Source organism: Lynx canadensis, chromosome A1 (genome assembly GCF_007474595.2).
Source record: "Lynx canadensis isolate LIC74 chromosome A1, mLynCan4.pri.v2, whole genome shotgun sequence".
NCBI lineage: Eukaryota > Metazoa > Chordata > Mammalia > Carnivora > Felidae > Lynx > Lynx canadensis.
Window position 1 is genome coordinate 164282136 of NC_044303.2, and position 20307 is coordinate 164302442.

At 38.5% G+C, this 20307-nt stretch overlaps 1 long non-coding RNA gene across 2 annotated transcripts in view; it reads left to right on the forward strand.

Moving 5' to 3' along the window:
- Positions 1-741: 741 nt before the first annotated feature.
- LOC115521063 overlaps positions 742-20307 on the forward strand; it is a 76371-nt gene continuing 56805 nt past the window's right edge. The window contains exon 1 of one of the 2 annotated variants that reach the window (XR_003970945.1): positions 742-839. This is a non-coding gene — a long non-coding RNA (uncharacterized LOC115521063). Of the gene's footprint in view, positions 840-7973; positions 8252-20307 lie in introns of those variants that run through there. The other variant, XR_003970946.1, reaches the window with a different exon arrangement.

Here is a 20307-nt window from a genome sequence, read left to right on the forward strand (position 1 = left end):
GCAGCACCCCGCAGTCTGCATTTTTCAGAGGCAGGCAGCTTGGGCATCTGCATCCCATTTTCCTTATTCAGACCAGTAGACAAGTATGTATTATAAACAAGGAGAAAACAGTTCCAGCATCACACATGCAGTGACTTAATTAACGGTTTAAGCTTATCCCTAGACAAGAATCCCCAAAGAAGCTTGTGATTAATGCAGATTATAAAGGCTTGCTAGAGAGAGTGTGAAAATACTTAACTATTGCAACAGAATCCACTTTTTCATAATTGTGAACCTTGTTCCATTCTGGAGATGGCATCATCCTTAAATAGTTAGTAATTGGTACTTTGGTGCCTTCTGGCATTTGTTACAAGCACATCTCCTATCCTCTCGCACAAAGCATCTGTGGTGAGAAATGGTGGTTTATATGCTCTGTCTGTGTGTTGCCACAGTCTTCGAAGTCAATAAATGCTTAGCCTTCCAGATAGAGGCTCCCACACCAATGATGGGAACAACTATACAGACTACTTTTTCCAGTAAGTAAAAAATGAGTTTATCTTTTGTGGGGGGAAAATGCATAGTAGAAATTGAAGATCATAAGAATATGCTTGAAACTCTTCACTTAAAAAAAGTGCCTGTGCTTTTTGTTGGGTGAGATGAAAACCAAAAATATTGATCTGTAATTTAAGAATTTGGAACCAAATATTCTCTTTTCATGTTTCTATAACTTCACTTGGTTACTGGACGAATCAAAATGCTGTTGTAGGTGCTGAAGTATTTCTGCAATCCTATGAGTAGACCTCATGACATGGCAACACATCTGGAGTCCCAGGAAGTAGAGTCTTCTGAAAAAGTCACAGGTAACAAACATCAGGGAGTGGACACTTGGCCTAAGGTAATCTCATCAGTCTCTCCGCTTAAGAATTTGGAATTAGGTTCAGAGGTTTTAGTTCATCCCTGTTGGATATGAGGGGATAGAGAAACAGGGTTTTTGGTGTGTGTGTCATATTTGGGCCATGTGCATCCCAAGGTAGAGAAGGCCTATCTGCAGAGAAGGAGAAGAATAAAGGAGACAGAGCAAGATACGTGGAGATGGGGGCATCTTATCTTCTAGGAAACTCCCATGGTCTTGTTTCTTTCCTTCCCTGGTGTGACCTAGGTAGATTTTCTGCCATTTGGGTTCAGTGAAAGATGCATGTATCTTCTTAGTAAATACCACTGTTTGCTTAAGGGAGGTTGAAAGTGTCTGTTTCTTCCAATCAAAATATATCCTAGACCAAAAAAAAGTCATCAGTTACATCATCATCCAATTCTGAATAACCACCCCAAGTCTTTTAGTTTCTTCCTTTCTAGGAGATTTACCTCCATAGCCAATTGTACTCTGGGTTTATACTCCCTCCAAGTTTCGAAGAAATGAATATGCTAATTGTTATTTGCTGGTTTATATTACTTATAATCAGATGTTCTATAGTTTGAAAGTTTTATTTCTGAAAGATGGGATCCATTTATGCTAATTTTAATGCTAAAATATTTAACAAACTGCTGGTCCATATCAGAGCCTAAATAAATAACTGTGAACTGATTCATGTTGCCTTCTTTTCTGAGTCCCTCACATGGCACAAAACTTTGTATTGTTGAATAATAACACTCTGTCTGCCTTCTTGGTAGGTATTGACTTGCTCTGTGCTGTGAAATGACTATGTTAGAATTGGTGTGATGAATCTATCAACTGTCTGAATTCAGATACTGTCATTGTATTTCAAATTCCTTATCTCTTTTCTTACTCTTCTGTTATCGACGATTGCCATCTAGTCCAGTCCAGAGAAACTGAGGGCTATATGAAGATTCGTTTTCTTGGATAAAATGTGGGATAATACGCAGTTGGACTAATGGCGTCTATTGTGTCTCCAACATCATGTAGGGTATAGTCAGTTGGATAATCAGGGTCAGGCTTCAAGTAAACTGGCTATCACTGTCATGTGTGAAGCCCATGGGATTCTTAACACTAGAAGTGCTGTCTGAAACACTTGTCCTTTGGAAGAAAACACCCTCCAGTTACTGTCATTTGCTAGTTTTGCCTTCAGCTCTAGAAGGGGCTCCCGGTGATTAGTGATGCATCCTTAGGGTAGCTCCTGCATAGCTGCCACATGTTCTTCAGGCAAGAATCCAGCCTCCTTGAGTCAGAGCTCAATGCTTTTATTTGTCCTTTTTACAAAGGAAGATAGAATTTTGCGTTTATATAATTAAAAGTGGCCTGTGCACAACCATGTGAACACACTTAACACCACTGAACTGCAAAAAGTGACTTAGATAACAAATTTAATGTTACATGTATTTGCTACAATTAAAATTTTTTAAAATTAACAAGTGGCTCATGATCTTATGAGGTCACAGGCAAGTGCTTATATAGGCAGGTGGTCTGTTTGGTTTTAAATTTGTATTAAATGTTTTCTTGAATTAATACTATCCCTCCATTCGCCTTGAATGCTCAATATTCTCAGCCATCTCATAAATACCCCTGCCTTCCTCCTGCCTGCTTTGCTTCTGTGAACATTCATTGAGATCTGGAACCAGAGGGTTCCAGAAGCAGGATTTGCTTCCTGCTCTTAAGAAGCTGCAGACTGGTTGGGATGACTAAGAAGCAAACGGTGAGGCAAAAGTTCTCAGATGTGTCTACAGGATGTTGAGGAAATCCTAGAAGGGCATCAGCCAAGTCTGTGGTGGGGGTAGATGTGCAGGGCTCAAGGAGCTAAAGCCTGGGCTGAGTCAGGAAGACTGAGTAGGAAGTAGCTGGATGAAGAAAGGAGAGCAGGGCATTGCAAACAGAAGGAAAACCATTGAACAAGGTGCAAAGCATGAGGATGCATTAAATAGTGCAAAATACTTTCTTTTGGCAACAAGGATTTGTGCGAGAAGGAGCTGGGCAAGAAATGAAACCAGAGAAATAGACAAGGTCAGACCTTGGTATATCGTGCTCATGAGATTACATTTTGTCCTAAAGCTTTCCCTAATATTTGGGGGTAGAACAATTGAGGGAATTTAAACAGAAAATGACACCAGATGTTTGGTTTGGAAAAATCACCTTGACGGTGCTCCAGGAATGAATTAAAATGAAAGATACTGGATGACTTTTCAGTAATTCAGATGAGAAATGACACATGTGTGAACTAAAGCTGTAGGACCGGGGAGAGGAGAGGGAGTTGAGAAATATGGAAGGTGATTAGATATGAGAGGAGTAAAGAGGAAGAAGAAAGAGTCAAGAATGAGTAGCTCTTTGAGTACCACTGAAGATTTGTGCATGCAAAATATGGAAATCCTCTTCTAAAAATAACTGTAGCTAAAATAAGAATGCTCTAGCATTGTAATGGTGAAGTCTACAGCCTACCTTGAAATAAGATGGATTGATAGAAGTCTAGATGTACTGATGTGTGATAAAGCAAATAAAGCACAAGTGATGGAGTAGAATCTAGGCATATGGGTATTCACAATTCAATTATTTCAATTTTTCTCTAAGATTGGTAATTTTCAGAATAAAATATGGGAAGGGGAATGTTGATCCTAATGTGGAGAAGTTTTTATGCAGTGTGAAGAAGTTATAATAGGTTTTTTTATGTTAAAAAATTAAAAAAAACAATTCAACTTACCAAGACCATACCCAATAACTTGAAAACCCCATCACATGTACTGTTTTCATAACAAATAGCATTTCCACACTATTGCCATATTAATAAAATAATGGGTATTTTACTTTAATCTGTTTGCTTTTTTTGAGCCATGTATTTTTTTTCCTCCAAAATAGCTAGTTGGCAAATGACCAGGAAAAAAAAAAAAAACATGGATTGCTCTAGACAGTAATAGGTAACATATATAAAATATTGCTTACTGAAGAATGTTATTCCAGTTAGAAACTAGTGTAATAGACTTTGGGTATCGTGTGTGAGATGGAAATTTTAAGCATTTTTGAGAACAAGCAGACAAAGATCTTCCTGATGTGTTACGGGAACCAGGGCAATGATTGTGCATTTAAACAAGGTAGATAATCTGGGCAATAGAATTGATTTGGGGTAAAGGGGCATAGGCAGAGAGGATTATTTTAGGTTTGGACACACTGAGTCTGAGGCATCACAGATCAATGGTTTGGGAACTCAGAGGAAGTTTCTGTGATGGAGATGGGGAGTCACTGGAATACAGCCATGTGGTCACATGGATGAGACTCTGGGAGGGAGGTAGAGTGTAAGAAAAGATGACCAAGATTAGGGCTCTGGGGAACATTTGAAGAGATACAGAAGCCAAGCCTTCTGAGGAGATTGGGAAGGCACATCCAGATGGGCAAGAGGAAAATGCATACACATGAGGAAGAGACAGAGACATCACTGACCTAGAGGGAATAGTGAGAAGGGAGGAGTGGCTAGCCGTGCCAAGTGCCTCTCTGAGGTCAAGGTTGAGTAACTACTAGGTTTGGTGGTTCTAAATGATCAGAAGCCTTGGTGAGAGTAGCTTCAGTGAAAAGGTGGATTCAGAGGCTGGGATATAGTGCAACGAGGAGTTAAGGAGCAAACAGGTTGGAACTTGGATACAGCAAATATAGATTATTCTTTAAAGAAGTATGACTAGGATAGATGGAGATAAAATATTTTTTATAAGATCAGGACTCAAATATGTATGAGGGGGAATATCCTTGGAAACAGATTAAACAGGAGAGAAGATGGTAATAATTGAGGTCAAGTGCCTGAGTAGCTGTGAGGGCAAGGAACCCAGAAATCAGGTGAAGAGTGTAGGCCCGGATGGGGGTAGGGAGACCTCCTTGTCCTCCCGCTGAAATGGGGACAAAGAGGTGAGATTGAGTATGGATAATTTCCTTTCCTGGGTGGGAGTAGAGGGCAAACAGGAAGTTGAAGAAGTTTTAATTACTAGCATCTTACTTTTTCTGTGAAGTACCATAGGAGGCCACCAGATAAAAGTGATAGGGAGAGTGATGGGGGCAGGGCTTGTGAAGTTGATTTGAAAGAACTATTAAGGAATTGTGAGCAGGATAAGAATAGAGACATGGGAAGGAATGCCAGGTCATCAGAAGGCAAGGTTGTAGAGTTTTCTTCAAGAGCTCTTAGCTACTTAGATGTAAGAGAGTTCTCTCTAGCCATTTCCACTCTGAACTGCTCATCAGCTCTCGGATGCCTTCTGCTATGGGTTTAAGCCTCATCATTATATATAGAAGGTAGCTGAGGCTGATCCCTTTCCTTTTGTAAAGGACTAAATATTTTCCACCTGTACAACTCACAACAAACAATGAAAAAACTAGTTTAAACATGTTTTCCTTAGAAACTTAATTTGAAATATATTCCTTTTTAAAAATTATTTTATTAACGTTTATTTATTTTGAGAGAGAGAGCGAGCATGCGCAGGGGAGGGGCAGAGAGAGAGAGAGAGAGGGAGCAAGAGAATCCCAAGTAGGCTCCACATTCAGTGCAGAGCCTGATGCAGGGCTCAAACTCATCAAACTGTGAGATCATGACCTGAGTCAAAATCAGGAGTTGGATACTTAATCGACTGAGCCAAGCAGGCACCCCTAAATTTGTTTATTTTAGGGAGAGAGGGTGTGTGTGCATGGTGGGGGGAGGGAGAGGGGGGGAAAGAGAGAATCCTAAGCAGGTTCCATGTTCAGCACAGAGCCTGACGAGAGGCTTGATCTCACAAGCCTGGGATCATGACCTGAGCTGAAATCAAGAGTTGGACGCTCAACCAATGCAGCCACCCAGGTACCCCGAAGTATACTCCTTTTTGATATTGGTATTATAATTAGATAGACCCACAGATGGACATGACTATGGAAGCTAGATATGACCTAGTAGTTTATATTATATTTTACATCTTGTCTCCTTGGACAGGTAGCATATTTTGTTTTTACAAGCCCAAATGTTTTATGGCAAGACAATTTTCCAAGACTAACCCTACATATTTGGGTGGGAGTCAAGATTTCCCAGCTTTAAATCAAGATCTTATTATTCACCTTTTACTTTCCCACTGACTAACTTTCATCCCCAATGTTGTTTCTGGACAAATAACCTCCAGTCCTCATCTCTACTTTCTCAGATATGGTCACAAAGTAGGAATCCACTCAAAGGCAGGGTCAACCTCTGGTCTGTGGCTTCCTGTGTGAGTCCTAGATGCTTCATTTTGACACCTTGCTTCTCATGTGGTTTTCATCTCAGTCTCAGTTTCAGCTGCAAGTCCTTCTCAGTTTCTCTGCCAGCAGTCCCTGGAAGTGAGGATCCTCTTGGCTTCTCCAGTGACCATCACTCCACTACTCCAGAAAGGACCACCACTGAGTCTTACCTGAATCACTGCACTCAAGTGACAAAACTTGTTTGAGTCTCAACTGTCACTTGGTTTCTCGAAGACCAAGTTCAATAAACGTTTCAGAAACAGTTTGTGACGTGTTGAGTCAACTCTGAATCGGAACGCAACACAATTTCTTGCTTATTTCATTTCAGTTTTGAAGGTTTAATGCGATTCTTTACATTTGGTCAGCCATTTGGTGTGTTCCACTTCCCCGCCTCTGCTTACTAAGAGGCGCTCCTCAGGGTCCCAGTCAACATATAAAGGCAATAAAGAGACCAATAAACCACAGTACCAGTCATCAAAGGCACTTATAGTTTGGTGAGAGACAAGCTAATAGTTAATATATAGTGGCGATTCTTAAAAGATAGTGTACATGGAGGCCTGGGTGGCTCAATTGTTTGAGTGTCCGACTTTCGGGTTCAACTCAGGTCCTGATCTCACAGTTTCTGAGTCTGAGCCCTGTGTCGGGCTCCGTGCTGTTGGTGAGGAGCCTGCTTGGGATCCTGTCTCTCTGCCCCTCATGTACTCTCTCTCTCTCTCTCTCTCTCTCTCTCTCTCTCTCTCTCTCTCTCAAAAATAAATAAATATACTTTAAAAAAGGTAGTGTACAGAATTATCAACTGGAAGATTAGAAAAAAATGCAGATTACTAGCCCATCCTTAGATGTATTCCAGAGAGCTGCCAGAGAATCTGCATTTCTAATAAGCATGTAGAGGTGGGTAGGCTGGGGAATGGTGGAGGTGAATCTAATGCAGATGGTGTGGGAGGCACACTTGGAAAAGCACTGCAAGACAAGGTAGAAGGGGTTATAGAAAATGTGTCTTCCCTGAGTGCTCTGGGATCCAAGGAGTGGCTGACTGGCTCAGCTGGTAGAAGTGGTTAGGGGGTGGGGAGGCTGAGGAAAGGAGGTTTTGTTGTTATGTCTATATTCACATCTCACCGTGATGTGTAAAGATGAAGTCCTACAAATCCCCTGACCTTGGCCCTTTGTCTACAAAACCCCACCTAAAGCCTGCTTCAGATTCTGTGTCTTCCTCTCTCTCTGCCCCTCCCCCACTCACACTCTGTCTCAAATAAACATTAAAAAAAACCAAAAAACTCTCCTAAAGGATTTCCTACTTGATGTATAGTGTGCACCCTTTTCTCTTACATATGTTTTTATGGAACATATTACACTCTCTGTGGCTTCATGGGTTTTGTGTGTCTCTGCCCTTTCTAGACTTGTAATTTAAGTAGCAGTTTCCTTCAAAGCTGAATTTCCCATCTACACCTCCTTATTTCTCAATTTCAGTTATTTCATATGCCTTTTGTGTTTAACAAACAAGCTCTTTTCCTTAACTCTGAACTGAAGGTATAATCCTTACCTCACCCGGACTATGAATGCATTGTTTGTTTCTATCAATTTGTGATGCTGGCCTGCAAAGAAAAAATGTTCAGCCAAAACCAAAACATTTTCTTTCTAAAAGTCCATTAGCTTTAATGGATCAATGTCTGTACTTTTTACCCTTGGGAATTTTGCCGAGAGAGGACCACACAAGCGGACTGTGTTAGAGTAACTGGTGATAAGTACTATGGAAAGTTATCACAGGATAACTTAGCACCTTTCCATGTACGTCTGAATTTACACTTTGTGGAGGAAGTGTGAGATGTACCACAGGCAAATCTTTATGCGCTTAGTCTCTCAAGTTACCGCTGAGAAATGAGAAACAATGTCAAACCTTTTTTATATCCAAGTATTATTTCTCTCCCATTGAAAGGTTGAAATAGACAAAATTTGTGTCACTTTGGCAGAGGAAGGAAAGATGTCAAAGAGACGTGTCATCCATTTTATGAAAGAAGACGCTCTGGACTAAACTGTGTTCCCCTAAAATGGAAATGTTGAAGCCCTGACCCACCCCTGCGAGACTGGATTTGGAAAAAGGGCTCTTAGGAGGTAATTAAGGTTAAATGAGGTCCCAAAGGTGGTATCCTAATCTGGTAGGATTGGTGGTTGTAGAAGAAGAGGGAGAGAAAGAGAAACAGATACCCATCTAGGAAAGGCTGTCTGAACACACAGTGAGAAGGCTGCCACAGGTAGGAAGCATGGCGTCACTAGAACGTGACCACGCTGATACCCTGATGTCATACTTCTAGGTTCCAGAACTGTAAGAATATACATTTCTATTGTTGAAGATACACAGTCAATGCCATATTATTATGGCAACCCAAGCAGATTAGTACAGAAGATACACTTGGCAGCATGGGGGTCTGTATCTGGGTTCTCATTCTGATTATACCACCCTTCGCTCTTGTGGTTCTAGAAGTTTCAGGAGACCTCACTTTCCTGTCTACAGCATGAAGGAGTGAGACTGGCTGACTCTGAAGATATTTTTTAATCTTTTAAATCTTTGATTCTAATTACGTAAAATGCACTGCTTTGCAGGGGCTTGGGTGGCTCAGTCAGTTAAGCGTCGGACTCCTGGTTTCAGCTGAGGTCATGGTATCAGTTTCATGAGTTCGAGCCCCACATCTGGCTATGCGTTGGCAGCATAGAGCCTGCTTGGGGTTCTCTCTCTCTCCCTCTCTGCCCCTTGTCTGCTCACTGTCTCCCTCAAGATAAATAAGCTTAAAAATTTTTTTTTAAATAAAATTCACTGCTTGGCTGAATGTCATATAACATTGAGCTGGAGGCAAACTTAAAGGCCTTTTTTGCCTAACTCTCCCATTGAGTGGAAGAGGAAACTAAGGCCCCAGTAGATTAAGTGGCACCTTTCCCAGTGTCACACTGATACTCCTGCCAGTGCCCAGACATGTAGTCTCCTCTTTGTTCCTCCTTCTGTTATGCTGCTTTACTGGGATGCCAGCTGTTAAACGGGAATAATGTTTTCTATCATGGAACTACTTCATTGGGAAAATGCAGTGAGTTAGAAAATACCAAGATTTTCAGAATAAGGCATTTTTTTATTGTATTCTGGTGACTTCTGATAAAAGTATCTTATGAATGTTTTGAAGTTACCTATTGCATTTAAGCATTTTCTCTATTTATTAAAAAGCAGTGCCAATATGTGGGTATAACAACATTTTACTAAAGGTTTTTTTTTTTGTTTTTTTTGTTTTTTTTTCCCCCAAAATAACACATGCAGGAGTACCCGGGTGGCACAGTTGGCTGAGGGTCTGACTCTTGATCTTGGCTCAGGTCATGATCTCATGGTTCAAGAGTTCAAGCCCTGCATTGGGCTCTGCACTGATAGCATGGAGCCTCCTTGGCATTCTGTCTCTCCTCTCTTCCCCTCCCTGCTTGTGCTTTCTCTCTTTCTCAAAATAAATAAATAAACTTAAAAAAATCCCAAAACACTGAAAACTATATAAAGCTTATGAAAGAAATTGAAGAAGACACAAAAAAATGGAAAAAGATTCCATGCTTCTGGGTAGGAAGAACAAATATTGTTAAAATGTCAATATTACCTAAAGCAATCTACATATTCAATGCAATCCCTGTCAAAATAACACCAGCATTCTTCACAGAGCTAGAACAAATAATCCTAAAATTTGTATGGAACCAGAAAAGACCCCAAATAGCCAAAGCAACCTTGAAAAAGAAAACCAAAGCAGGAGGCATCACAATCCCAGACTTCAAGCTATACTACAAAGCTGTAATCGTCAAGACAGTATGGTATTGGCACAAGAACAGACGCTCAGCTCAATGGAACAGAATAGAGAACCCAGAAATGAACCCACAAATGTATGGCCAACTAATCTTTGACAAAGCAGGAAAGAATATGCAATGGAATAAAGATAGTCTCTTCAGCAAACGGTGCTGGGAAAACTGGACAGCGACATGCAGAAGAATGAACCTGGACCACTTTCTTACACCATACACAAAAATAAACTCCAAATGGATGAAAGACCTCAATGTAAGACAGGAAGCCATCAAAATCCTCGAGGAGAAAGCAGGCAAAAACCTCTTTGACCTTGGCCGCAGCAACTTTTTACTCAACACGTCTCCAGAGGCAAGGGAAACAAAAGCAAAAATGAACTACTGGGACCTCATCAAAATAAAAAGCTTCTGCACAGCAAAGGAAACAATCAGCAAAACTAAAAGGCAACCGACAGAATGGGAGAAGATTTTTGCAAATGACATATCAGATAAAGGGTTAATATCCAAAATCTATAAAGAACTTATCAAACTCAATGCCCCAAAATCAAATAATCCAGTGAAGAAATGGGCAAAAGACATGAAGAGACACTTCTCCAAAGAAGACATCCAGATGGCCAACTGACACATGAAAAAATGCTCAACATCACTCATCATCAGGGAAATACAAATCAAAACCACAATGAAATCCCACCTCATACCTGTCGTAATGGCTAGCATTAACAACTCAGGCAACAACAGATGTTGGTGAGGATGCGGAGAAAGAGGATCTCTTTTGCACTGTTGGTGGGAATGCAAACTGGTGAGGCCATTCTGGAAAAGAGTATGGAGGTTCCTCAAAAAATTAAAAACAGAACTACCCTATGACCCAGCAATTGCACTACTAGGCATTTATCCACAGAATACAGGTGTGCTGTTTCGAAGGGACATATGCACCCCAATGTTTATAGCAGCACTATCCGCTTTAGCTAAAGTACAGAAAGAGCTCAGATGTCCATCGATGGATGAACGGATAAGGAAGAGGTGGTATGTGTATGTGTATATATATATATATATATATATACACATACACACACACACATATACATATATATATATATATACGCATATATACATACATATATATATATATATATATATATATATATATATATACATACAATGGAGTATTACCTGGCAATCCAAAAGAATGAAATCTTGCCATTTGCAACTCCATGGATGGAACTGGAGGGTGTTATGTCAAGTGAAATTAGTCAAAGAAGACAAATATCATATGACTTCACTCATATGAGGACGTTAAGAGATAAAACATGAACATAAGGGAAGGGAAACAAAAATAATATAAAAACAGGGAGGGGGACAAAACATAAGAGACTCTTAAATATGCAGAACAAACAGAGGGTTATTGGAGGGGTTGTGGGAGGGAGGATGGGCTAAATGGGTAAGGGGCATTAAGGAATCTACTCCTAAAATCATTGTTGCACTATATGCTAACTAACTTGGATGTAAATTAAAAAAAAATTAAAAACAAAAACAAAATAACACATGCATATGGTAAATAATTAAATAATGTAGATGGATTTATGACAAAAAGTAACAGTTTCTCACCCATATTTCTCCCTTCCTAATTATGGAGGCAAAATCTTTTAGCCTTTACCTTTTAAATTTCTTTTGATTTTACTTTGATAACTTTAGAGAATGTGCTTGCTCCTGTTCTTTTCCTTAAATCAATAAACCACATCCATAGACTTTCTATTAAGAAAGTTGAGGTAATAACTCCCATTACCCCCTGTCTGCATCTGCCCTCCTAAAGTTTGATATTCATATTAGTTTTGGCTTTTCGAAGCCTTTGTAATTTTAAAATCATATCATAAAACTCATTTTAGGGGCAGGATTGTTTTGTTCCTAGCTTTGTAAAATGAGGGCATGGAAGTAGTAGGACTCCTTCTCTTTTCTTACTTTTTATTTCCTATTTCCGACATCCTCCACCAATCAGCTAAACTTCTGTTGTTACATTGTTAAGGTTAACATTTACCGTCCTTTCTGCAACCACAAATGTGTCTTCCAGTGTATACAGTCCTTGAGTCCAAATGTTGAAGCGTTGAAAAAATGTTTAATCTTTCATTTTTAAAGAATGTTTTGGGGGCCCAGATACTGTGTTCAAATGGATTTTCTGCAAAAGCAGAAATTGAAAATTTCTCCTTAGGCAATTTTGGATTAAAAATTACATTTTTGAAGGATGATGGGAAGTAAATATACCATTATTCTCTCTGCTTTGCTTTTAAAAATGACTTAGCATAAATAAAATGCAAGAAAGAGTGTTATGAATATCATTTAAATATTTCTTAAACTGTTAATATTTATAAAATTGGAATTTCTGGTTTGGTTCAAAAGGTACGATCAGACACTGCATTAAATTGTATTGCTTTAGAAGTCTTGACAGTGACTCTCTGACAACTGCTTCACTCATTAAATTCAGTAAAATTCTACCTTTAATATGCTTCTGCCATGTGAAGCTTAAAATTATTCCAAATAATTTTAAATCATCCTTAGAGTCACACCAAAAAACTCCTGTTATTGTTAAAGTGTAATTATGATAGTTGGTTTGGGATGAAGGGATGGTCATAACCTTAATAATCTCCCTGTACTAAATTCTCTTCTGTCCAGTGAAGCTTGTAGGAGGTTTCAGTGGACTTTGGGTCAAGCGCGGCTATATTTTAAATTCTATCACCAACTCTAATACATTGCCCTTTTTTTTTTTTTTTTTTGTGGTCATATTTCCAGTATGGTTGCTAGGGAGTTATTTGTATAGCAGGGACTACAAGTCTCTATGCCTTTGTGATGAAAATATGTTCTTGAGCTTCCTTGCCTATTTAGCATTTCATATCTTGCAGACATAAATCCTGGAGCTAAGCTTAGCTCGCACAGCTCTGTATATTTTTACTTCCCCAAGGATAGTTATATCATTTCTGAGGTAAGAGGATCAATATGGAATAGGGTTCTCTAAGTAAGGGCTAAACCAGCACCAAATATAGCACTGATGAAGCATTTAGTGGCTTCCTGTTTGTGATGTTCATCAGAGCTATAAAGCTGACTAATACCAGGATTTGAGCTCTGCAGAGGACTATATGGTCATAAAATATCTGAGACAGTCTTCAAACTTGTCATGGTGCCTGAAGGTTTCTATTTTTACAGCAGATTGAAGAGGAATTTCCTTGTAAAGCCCTTAACTCCTGATTAAATCACATTTCTCATTATGGCAGAATTTATTATAAACTAATGTCACTATATTTCAGTAGATTGTTCTTGATTATGAACTCTTGGAGAGCATCCATTATGCTTTGTTTTATTAATATTTTTTACAGTATACTACGGGATGATTCTCATGCATGAGAGTGTTGTTTTCTGCCCAGCACTGTGCTAATTAATTTAGATGAATTATTTTCTTTAATTCTCACAACAAGCCCATGAGGGAGGTACCTACTGGTCCCATTTCATGGATGAGTAACTTCAGGCAATGAGAGATAAGTCACTTGACTAGAGGCAAATAGCTAGTTAAATGATAGAACCAGCTCTGTGCCTGAACTCTTCGAAAATGTCCTAAAGTTGGAATCATACAGTATGTAGCCTTTTCAAATTGACGTCTTTCACTTAATAATATGCATTTAATGTTCATCCATATCTTTTCATGGCTTGATAGCTCTTTTAGCCCAGAATAATATTGCATTGTCTGTATATACTACAGTTTATCCATTCACTTGCTGACAGACATCTTGGCTGCTCCTAAGTTTTGACAATTAGGAATAAAGCTGCTAAAAACATTTGTGTGCAGGTTTTTTTGTGGATAAAAGTTTTAAAATTCTTTGGCTAACTACCAAGGAGCCCAATTCCTCGATTGTATAGTAAGATTATGTTTACTTCTGTAAGGAACCGCAAAACTGTCTTCCTCATTGGCTATATCATTTTGCATTTCCATACACAATGAGCGTTCCTGTTGCTCCACACCCTCATCAGCAGTTGCTGTTGTCAGTGTTCTGGATTTGGACCATTCTAGTATGTGTATTGTGATAGCTCAGTGTTTTAATTTGAAATTTGCTGACATGATACTTAACATTTTTTCATAGGCTTATTAACCATCTGTATATCCTCTTTGCTGAAGTGTTCGGATCTTTGGCCAATTAAAAAAAAAATTTTTTTACATTTATTTATTTTTGAGAGACAGAGAGAGACAGAGCACAGGTGGGGGAGGGGCAGAGAGAGAAGGAGACACAGAATCTGAAGCAGGCTCCAGGCTCTGAGCTGTCAGCACAGAGCCCGATGTGGGGTTTGAACTCACAAACCATCAGATCACAACCTGAGCCGAAGTTGGACACTTAACTGACTGAGCCACCCAGGCACCCCTTTGGCCAATTTTTTAATCTGGTTGTTTCCTTTCATATTATGGAGGTTGTTTTTTTTTTTTTAATGTTTATTTAGTTCTGAGACAGAGACAGAGAGACACAGTGAGACAGTGGGAGGGGCAAAGAGAAAGGGAGACACAGAATCCAAAGCAGGCTCCAGGCTCTGAGGTGTCAGCACAGAGCCCAACGCGGGACTCAAACTCATGAGCCCCCGAGATCATGACCTGAGCTGAAGTCGGACACTTACCCAGCTGATTCACCCAGGTGCCCCTCATATTATTTAAAGTTTAAGATTTTTGGTATATTTCAGGTAACAGTGATGTGTGAAATTTATTTTTTCCAAGTATTTTCTCCCAGTCTGTGGCTTGTCTTTTCATTATCTTGACACTGCCTTTTGAAGAGCAGAAGTTTATACTCTTAATGAAGCTCAGCTTTTCAATTATTTCTCTGATGAATTATATCTAAAAAGTCATAGCTTTACCCAAGGTCATCTAAGTTTTTTCCTGTGTTATCTTCTAAGAATTTTATAGTTTTATAGTTTTGTGTTTTACACTTAAATCTATGATTCATTCTGAGTTAACTTTTGTGAAGAGTGTGTGTCTAGATTCATTGTTTTGCATGTGAATATTCAATTATTCCAGCACCATTCATTGAAGAGACTCTATTTGCTTCACTATATTGCCTTTGCTCCTTTGTCAAAAATCGGTTTACTGTCATGCAGAAGTATGAAACTGGACCACTTTCTTATACCATACACAAAAACAAATTCAAAATGGATGAAAGACCTACATGTGAGACAGGAAACTATCAAACTCCTAGAGGAGAAAATAGGCAGCAACCTTGGCTGAAGCAACTTCTTACTGGGCATGTCTCTGGAGGCAAGGGAAACAAAAGCAAAAATGAACTATTGGGACTTCATCTTCTGCACAGCAAAGGGACCAATCAACAAAACTAAAACGTAGCCTACAGAATGGGAGAAGATATTTGCAAATGATAAAGATTTAGTATCCAAAATCCATAAAGAATTTGTCAAACTCAACACCCAGAAAACAAATAATCCGGTAAAGAAATGGACAGAAGACATGAATAGACATGTTTCTAAAGAAGACATACCAATGGCTAACAGATACATAAAGATATTCAGCATCACTCATCATCAGGGAAATAGAAATCGAAACTACAATGAGATATCACTTCACACATGTCAGAATGGCTAAAATTAACAAATTAGGAAAAAACAGATGTTGGTGAGGATGCAGAGAAAGGAGAACCCTCCTACATTGTTGGTGGGAATGCAAACTGGTGCAGCCACTCTGGGAAACAGTGTGGAGGTTCCTCAAAAAGTTAAAAATAGAACTATTCTACAACTCAACCATTGCACAACTAGGTATTTACCCAAAGGATAAGAAAATATTGATTTGAAGAGTCACATGCATCCTAATGTTTATAACAGTGTCATCAACAATAGACAAATTATAGAAAGAACCCAAATGTCCACTGACTGATGAATGGATAAAGAAGATGTGGTATCTCTCTGTCTCTCTTTATCCATCCATCCATCCATATACATACAATGGAATATTTCTCAGCCATCAGAGAGAATGAAATCTTGCCATTTGTAACAACATGGGTGGAGCTAGAGTGTAAGCCAAAAAGTCAGGGAAAGACAAATATCATTTAATTTCACTCATATGTGGAATTTAAGAAACAAAATGGGGGGCGCCTGGGTGGCGCAGTCGGTTAAGCGTCCGACTTCAGCTAGGTCACGATCTCACGGTCCGTGAGTTTGAGCCCCGAGTCAGGCTCTGGGCTGATGGCTCAGAGCCTGGAGCCTGTTTCCGATTCTGTGTCTCCCTCTCTCTCTGCCCCTCCCCCGTTCATGCTCTGTCTCTCTCCGTCCCAAAAATAAATAAACGTTGGAAAAAAAAAAAAAAAGAAACAAAATGGATGAACATAGGGGAAGGGTGGGGGAGGGAGAGGCAAATCATAAGAGACTCTTTTTTTCTTTTAACGTTTTTTGAGAGAGAGTGTGAGTGGAGGAGGGGCAGAGAGAGAAGGGGACAGAGAATCTGAAGCAGGTTCTGCACTGACAGCAGTGAGAACCATGAGATCATGACCTGAACCAAAGTCCTACGCTCAAGCGACTGGGCCACCGAGGTGCCCCAGGAGACCCGTAACTACAGAGAGCAAACTGAGGGTTGTTGGAGAAGAGGTGGATGGGGGTGGGCTAAATGGGTGATGAACATTAAGAACGGCACTTATCGTGATGAGCACTGGGTGTTATAAGGAATGAAACACTAAATTCTACTTCTGAAACCACTATTACACTATATGTTAGCCAACTAGAATTTAAATAAAAACTTGAAGGAAAAACAACAACAAAAGATCAATTTGCTGTATTTATGTGGATTTATTTGTGAGCTCTTCATTCTTTATTCATTTATCTATTTGTCTATTGTTTAAAAATACCACACTGTTGTGATTATCGTGGCTTTTCAGTAAGTCTTAAAGTTGGGAAATATTGATCTTACAATTTTGTTCTTCAACATTGGATTGTCTATCCTGAGATTTTTGGCTCTCCATATACCCTTCAGAAGCAATTTTTTGACACCCACAGGTAATTTGCTGGAATTTTTTTTTTTTTTTATTAAAAAAAATTTTTTTTTTAACGTTTATTTATTTTTGAGACAGAGAGAGACAGAGCATGAACGGGGGAGGGGCAGAGAGAGGGAGACACAGAATCCGAAGCGGGCTCCAGGCTCTGAGCTGTCAGCACAGAGCCCGACGCGGGGCTTGAACTCACGGACCGTGAGATCATGACCTGAGCCAAAGTTGGACGCTTAACCGACTGAGCCACCCAGGTGCCCCAATTTGCTGGAATTTTAATTGGAACTATGTTGAATCTATAGGCCAAGTTGGAATGACTGATGTCTTCACCATATTGAGTCTTCCTATCTATGAACATGAAGTTTTTTTCCATTTATTTGTAAGTTCTTCTTTGATATCTTTCATCAGAGTTTAATAGTTTTTCTCTTTTGATCTTAGATACATTTTGTTGGATTGATACCTAAATATTTCCTCTTTTAGGGTGCTAATATAAGTGATACTGTGTTTTCAATGTCAAATTCCACTTGTCAATTGTTGATGTATAGGCAAGTGATTGCCTTTTATTGTATTCTGCAACCTTGCTGTACTCACTTATTAGTGTCAGACGTTTTTGTTGTTGATTTTTTGAGATCTTATACATAGATGATTGTGTCATTTGTGAAAAAAAATAGTTTAATTTCTTTCTTCTAAATTTGTATACCTTTTATTTCCTTTTATGGTCTTATTGCATTAGTTAGAACTTCTGGTATGATCTGAAAATGCATGGTGAGAAAGGAGTTTCTTGCCTTGTTTCTAATCTTAGGTGGAAAGATTCAAGTTTCCCATTATTTTTTTTAATTAATTTTTTTTTTAATGTTGATTTTTTTTTTTTTGACAGAGAGAGAGCACGAGCAGGGGAGGGGCGGGGGGGGGGGACACAGAATCCGAAGCAGGCTCCAGGCTGTGAGCTGTCAGCCCAGAGCCTGACATGAAGCTCAAAACCATGGACCATGAGATCATGACCTGAGCTGAAGTCAGAAGCTCAACCGACTGAGCTACCCAGGTGCCCCTCAAGTTTCTCATTATTAAGTATGAGGCTGGTTCTAGGTTTGTGTGTATGTGTGTGTGTGTGTGTTTTGTAGATGTTCTTTATTAAGCTAAGGAAATTTCTCTCTAGTTTCAGTTTCTTGAGAGTTTTTATCATGAATGGGTGTTGAATTTTGTCAAAATTTTTTTGTAACTATTAATATGATCATGTAATTTTTCCTTTTTAGCCTCTTGATGTGCTGGATTACATTAAGTGATTTTTGAATGTTGAAACTGCTTTGTATTACCTGGGATAAATTCCACTTGGTTGTACTGCGTAATTCCTTTTATACATTGTTAGTTTCAATTTGCTAATATTTTGTTGATTTTTGCATCTATATTCATGAGAGGTATTGGTTTGTACTGTTTTTTTAATGTCTTTGTTTGATTTTGATGTTAGGATAATACTTAGAGAATGAGTTAGGAAGTATTCTCTCTTCTATCTTCCAGAAAAGATTGTAGAGAATTGCTATAATTTCTTTCTTAAATATTTGGTAAATTTCATCAGTGAAATCATTGGGGCCTGATACTTTCTGTGTGGAAGGTTATTATTATTTTTTTAATTTTTTAAAGTAGATATGGGACTATTCAAGCTGTCTATTTATTCTTGTTTGAGTTTTGGTAGATTGTGTCTTTCAAGGAATTTGTCCCTTTCATCTGGGTTATCAGGTTTGTGGGCACAGAGTTATTCACGATATTTCTTTATTATCCTTTTAAAAGTCCATGGGATAGTGATGTCCCCTATCTCATTACTTATATTAGTAATTGGTGTGTTTTCTCTCTTTTTTTCTAAGTTAGCCTGGCTAGAGGCTTATTGATTATATTTATCTTTTGAAAGAATCAGCTTTGCATTTTGTTAATTTTCTTTAATGATTTCCTATTTTCATTGTAATTGATTTCTGCTTGCTTTGATTTTTATTACTTTTACTTTGGATTTGATTTACTCTTTTCTAGTTTATCAAAGTAGAAACTAAGATGATTGGTTTTAGATATTTCTTTTCTTCTAATATATGTATTCAATGCTATAAATGTCCCTGTAAGCAATACTTCCATTATATCTCACACATTTTAACAAGATGTTTTCATTTAGTTCAAAATAGTTTTCAATTTCTCTTGAGATTTCTCCTTTGACCCATGTATTATTTAGAAGTGTATTGTTTAATCTTCAAGTATTTGGGAGATTTTACAACTATCTTCCTGTTACTGATTTCTAGTTTAATTCCGTTGCGGTCTGAGAGTATACATTACATCATATATTCTATTATTTTAAATTTAATAAGGTGTATTTTATGACTGAGAATGTAGTCTATCTTGGTGAATGTTTCATGTGGCCTTCAGAAGCATGTGTATTCTGTTGTTTGGTGAAGTAGTTTATAGATGTCAATTATATCCAATTGATTGATGGTGTTGTTGAGTTTAACTATGTTCTTATTGATTTTCTAGCTTCTGGATCTATTTTCTGATAGAAAGGTATTGATGTCTCCAACTATAATAGTGGATTCATCTATTTCTCCATGTGGTTTTATCAGTTTTTGCCTCATGTATTTTGATGCTCTGTTGTTAGGCACACACGTTAAGGATTATTATGTTTTCTTGGAGTACTGACCCCTTACAATTATGTAACGCTCCTCTTTATTTCTGACAACTTTATTTTCTCTGAAGTCTCTGTCTGAAATTGTGATTGTTCTTTATATTTTATTTTAATTAGTGTTATGATGTTAAATCTTCCTTCATCTTCCTTCATCCATTTACTTTTAATCTACATGTGTCTTTATATTTAAATTGGGTTTCTTTTAGATAACATATAGTTAGGGTCTTGTTTTCTGATCCACTCTGATAATCTCTGTCTTTTATGTGGTGTATTTGGACCATTGACATTTAAAGTGATTATGGATGTAGTTGGATTAATATCTACCTATTTGTTATTGTTCTCTATTTTTTCTTTTGTTCTTTGTTCTTGTTTTTGTTTCCCACATTTTTTCTGCCTTTTGCAGTTTTTTTTTAAACATTTTTTTTAACGTTTTATTTATTTTTGAGACAGAGAGAGACAGAGCATGAACGGGGGGAGGGGCAGAGAGAGAGGGAGACACAGAATCGGAAGCAGGCTCCAGGCTCTGAGCTATCAGCCCAGAGCCCGACGCGGGGCTTGAACTCACGGACCGCGAGATCGTGACCTGAGCTGAAGTCGGACGCTTAACCAACTGAGCCACTCAGGCGCCCCTGCCTTTTGCAGTTTTAAGTGAACATGATATGTGATTCAATTTTCTCTCCTTTCTTAGCATA